This window comes from Schistocerca piceifrons, unplaced genomic scaffold, assembly GCF_021461385.2.
Source record: "Schistocerca piceifrons isolate TAMUIC-IGC-003096 unplaced genomic scaffold, iqSchPice1.1 HiC_scaffold_1229, whole genome shotgun sequence".
NCBI lineage: Eukaryota > Metazoa > Arthropoda > Insecta > Orthoptera > Acrididae > Schistocerca > Schistocerca piceifrons.
The window spans coordinates 70,001-75,000 of NW_025727047.1; the positions used below are offsets into that span (position 1 = coordinate 70,001).

The 5,000-nt window shown below is 56.2% G+C and overlaps 1 non-coding gene and 1 pseudogene across 1 annotated transcript; both read right to left on the minus strand.

Moving 5' to 3' along the window:
• The window catches only part of LOC124730003, a 4,222-nt pseudogene extending 3,606 nt beyond the window's left edge, over nt 1-616 (minus strand).
• A 188-nt stretch (nt 617-804) lies between these two features.
• LOC124729988 lies at nt 805-959 on the minus strand. Its single transcript, XR_007007855.1, has one exon. It is a non-coding gene; the product is annotated as a 5.8S ribosomal RNA (ribosomal RNA).
• Nucleotides 960-5,000: the final 4,041 nt, after the last annotated feature.

Below are 5,000 nucleotides of genomic sequence, written 5' to 3' on the forward strand. Positions count from 1 at the left end.
GGGGAGAAGTGCGGCCCACCGCACACCGGAACGGCCCCACCCCGCGGCGAGTGGAAAGGCAACCGGACACGACCCCGCCGCGGATTGCTCCGCGCGGGCGGCCGGCCCCATCTGCCGAGGGCGGAGGCCAGTGGCCGGATGGGCGTGAATCTCACCCGTTCGACCTTTCGGACTTCTCACGTTTACCCCAGAACGGTTTCACGTACTTTTGAACTCTCTCTTCAAAGTTCTTTTCAACTTTCCCTCACGGTACTTGTTCGCTATCGGTCTCGTGGTCATATTTAGTCTCAGATGGAGTTTACCACCCACTTGGAGCTGCACTCTCAAGCAACCCGACTCGAAGGAGAGGTCCCGCCGACGCTCGCACCGGCCGCTACGGGCCTGGCACCCTCTACGGGCCGTGGCCTCATTCAAGTTGGACTTGGGCTCGGCGCGAGGCGTCGGGGTAGTGGACCCTCCCAAACACCACATGCCACGACAGGCGGCAGCCTGCGGGGTTCGGTGCTGGACTCTTCCCTGTTCGCTCGCCGCTACTGGGGGAATCCTTGTTAGTTTCTTTTCCTCCGCTTAGTAATATGCTTAAATTCAGCGGGTAGTCTCGCCTGCTCTGAGGTCGTTGTACGAGGTGTCGCACGCCACACCGCCAGCCGGCTGTGCACGCTACCGAGAAAGTACCGGTATGCGAACCGCCAGGCGACGGGCGCGCATCGCACGTTTGAGGAGACGCGGCCGGCCCCACAGGCGGCCGCGACACTCCCAGGTCTGCGAAGCGGGGCAAACGCCGCGCGCTTCAGTATACGTAGCCGACCCTCAGCCAGACGTGGCCCGGGAACGGAATCCATGGACCGCAATGTGCGTTCGAAACGTCGATGTTCATGTGTCCTGCAGTTCACATGTCGACGCGCAATTTGCTGCGTTCTTCATCGACCCACGAGCCGAGTGATCCACCGTCCTGGGTGATCTTTTCTCAGTTTCCGCCGTCTCTTTCGAGACGGTCGCATAGGCGGGAGTGAGGCGTGTGGCGGCCCCTGTTCCAGCGTTCTGTGTCCAACGGCCTCACGGCCGACGGGCGTCGTACGGCTCCACACCGGAGCGGACAGGCACTCGGGCGAAAGTCATTCAAAACCGGCGCCAGGCGCCAGGTGCCGCAGGCCAGCCGCTCCAGCGCTTCAGCGCTCGTACCACACAACATTGCCGCTAGTTTTGAGAGGCACGCGTGGTTCCGCACGCGGCGCACGGCTACGGCGAGCCGTACAGGTAGCGTGTTGCGCGACACGACACGCACATCGAAAGACATGCAGTCTAGTCGGTAATGATCCTTCCGCAGGTTCACCTACGGAAACCTTGTTACGACTTTTACTTCCTCTAAATGATCAAGTTTGGTCATCTTTCCGGTAGCATCGGCAACGACAGAGTCAATGCCGCGTACCAGTCCGAAGACCTCACTAAATCATTCAATCGGTAGTAGCGACGGGCGGTGTGTACAAAGGGCAGGGACGTAATCAACGCGAGCTTATGACTCGCGCTTACTGGGAATTCCTCGTTCATGGGGAACAATTGCAAGCCCCAATCCCTAGCACGAAGGAGGTTCAGCGGGTTACCCCGACCTTTCGGCCTAGGAAGACACGCTGATTCCTTCAGTGTAGCGCGCGTGCGGCCCAGAACGGCGGGACTCTGTTTGCATGTATTAGCTCTAGAATTACCACAGTTATCCAAGTAACGTGGGTACGATCTAAGGAACCATAACTGATTTAATGAGCCATTCGCGGTTTCACCTTAATGCGGCTTGTACTGAGACATGCATGGCTTAATCTTTGAGACAAGCATATGACTACTGGCAGGATCAACCAGGGAGCTGCGTCAACTAGAGCTGAGCAGCCGGCCGCCCGGGAGTGTGTCCCGGGGGCCCGCGCGAACACGCAAGCGTCCGCTCAATCATTCTGCAAACAGGAGGAGGCTGAGCTCCCCTGCACAATACACCTCGAAACCCTCTCAGGTCCCGGCGGCGCGCAGCGCCGTCCCAAGTACTTGGTCGGGTTCGAGAGAGGCGCAATCGCCCGGAGTTAGGCGAGTAGACGCTTTCGGTGCGACCACCCGTGCTCCCAACTGAGCTTGCCGCTGCCGACAGAGGCCCGGGAGCGTGCTGTCGTGGCATTGCCGGCGGGAGACAACACGCGCCACCTACGGTGACCGGCAGCTCCAACGCCAGCGCCACAGAAGGACAAAAGCCCCACTTGGGTGCCGAAGCGAACTCTCCCAGCACAGCGCACGCGCCAACACATCCGCACAGCTGCGATACAAACCACCAGCGAGAACCGCTGGGGCGACCGAGCAGCAGACGGCGTCGCGGCGCCGAGCGCCGGGCGGCGGCGCATCCTCAACGCACACAGTCCTCAATCGGACCAGCACACTGAAGATGTCCACCGCGCTTCGCACCGGGCCCGCGAGGACCTACTTTGGCCGCACGGCGCCGCGCGCAGGGTGCGCCGGCGCGCAGCTGCGACGCCTGCCGCGTCCGTCGGCCGGCGCGCCTGCCACTGGCCGCCCCCACCAGCCGGCTGTAGCGCGTGCGCCCACGCACCGCGCGGCCAGCACGCCGGGAGGCGCCCCCTCACCGGCCGGGGACGGTCCCACCCAGCCACCGCCGCGTATCGCTTCACACCCAGATGCCGTTCAGTTTCGTCGGCATGGTGGGTATCGCTGGAACAACCGGTTCGTACCTCAACCTATCGTCGCCATCACCGATTCACCCCTAGCGAGAACAACCGCACCACAACAGGTTACCATTTGTTCATTTGCGTAACTTCACCAGAAAACGCAGGCGTCCATCGCCATTTGCAACTTCAACGATTATTGCATGCCTGTGTCAGGTGTCACGCCACACTACGTCTGCCCACATACACGCAACAAAATGTGCACGCCTAGACAATACGTGGAAGGTGGCCCCCGTACGTATGCGATGTCCATTGCTCGAACGACTGTCAACCGGCCTCTGTAGCATGTCGCAGATATGGAACGCGGTGCACCATGCCATCACGGTGTGTGAGGAGAGACGACTAGGTCCGAATACATCAACAGACAGCTCATGCTGATCGCCATCCACGGCGTCCGTTCCTCCCACACGTCTCTATGGCGTACCACACTGCAATCCAGCTCTCATAGGGAGACGACACGTAGCTGCGTGCACAATATTTGCACTGTATGGTCCGCCGTTTTTGGGCGCAGTCGTTGTACGGTCACACATGTGCCACGATGTATCATTCGGTACATAAGGACGAATGTGCAGTACAGATTGTGGTTTACGCGTACGACATTAGCGGACGGTTGACACAGGCCGCACCACAACGTAGCCTGAGTACGTCGCATGCGAAGGGCATTGAACATGCAAACTTCTCACCAACCAGCTTGCGAAGGCAGGGGGGCAAGGTGGGGACGTGGGGAGGGGCGGCATGTACGTCCTGCTGCCATCCACATTACAGTGTACAGCAGGAGCATGTGGAAAGTCAGCAAGACTTGCAAGGTGTTTAACATGAAGCGATACACAGGGGAGCGGGCAGTGCGAGTAGCGAACTATATTGCGAGGGTTGCGGGTGGGCAACACTACACTAATTGAACGAGTCGTATAACAATTACAGAGCAGGTTTAGGCGACAACATGGGTTACGTTAGGGGACAACGTGGGTTACGTTAGGGGACAACGTGGGTTAGGTTAAGGCACAACGTGGGTTAGGTTAAGGCACAACGTGGGTTAGGTTAAGGCACAACGTGGGTTAGGTTAAGGCACAACGTGGGTTAGGTTAAGGCACAACGTGGGTTAGGTTAAGGCACAACGTGGGTTAGGTTAAGGCACAACGTGGGTTAGGTTAAGGCACAACGTGGGTTAGGTTAAGGCACAACGTGGGTTAGGTTAAGGCACAACGTGGGTTAGGTTAAGGCACAACGTGGGTTAGGTTAAGGCACAACGTGGGTTAGGTTAAGGCACAACGTGGGTTAGGTTAAGGTACAACATGGGTTAGGTTAAGGTACAACATGGGTTAGGTTAAGGTACAACATGGGTTAGGTTAAGGTACAACATGGGTTAGGTTAAGGTACAACATGGGTTAGGTTAAGGTACAACATGGGTTAGGTTAAGGTACAACATGGGTTAGGTTAAGGTACAACATGGGTTAGGTTAAGGTACAACATGGGTTAGGTTAAGGTACAACATAGGTTAGGTTAAGGTACAACATAGGTTAGGTTAAGGTACAACATAGGTTAGGTTAAGGTACAACATAGGTTAGGTTAAGGTACAACATAGGTTAGGTTAAGGTACAACATAGGTTAGGTTAAGGTACAACATAGGTTAGGTTAAGGTACAACATAGGTTAGGTTAGGTTAGGTTAGGTTACACGTTGTTGTAAGGAAAGGTGTAGGGGGGGGGGGGGGCGGGGGCGGCAGGTTCGTTGATAGTGATTATAGTAAGTGAATGCTTGTGACATGATCAGATTTGTCACGTCAGGATGCACCTTTGGCTTATTAGAGGCGGCGCTCCAATTCTATGCTTGTGTGAGACCTGTGTCTTTGACTCATGTCATTGTTTGTGCGCTGTGACAGGAGGTACTATTGTGATGTTGGGTGCACCGTTGTATAGGACATGTGTGGGTGTTGGTGCCTGGTCTGCGCAATGGTGGATGTCGAAAGGCTGGGATATTGTATTTTCCGCATGGACCTCCTGGTCTGGTTGTGATAGTGTGGATTGTGTAATGTGGCGGAGAAGATGCACTGGATGTTGTTCCATGCTGGTGCTTACATATTGTATGTGCGCCTGTTAGAAGCAGAGAGTGGTGCGTGATCAGAGTGTCTGGCTGACGTGTGGTTCCCATTGTGGGCAGACTCTTTCAGCATGTATACGGACAGTTGTGTATATTTATTGTAGTTTGATGGCTCTGCATTGATTACTAATCAGCGCCGTGTGTACGGGTAATCTGGTTCCAGTCCAAAATGTTCCATCTGTGTACATTA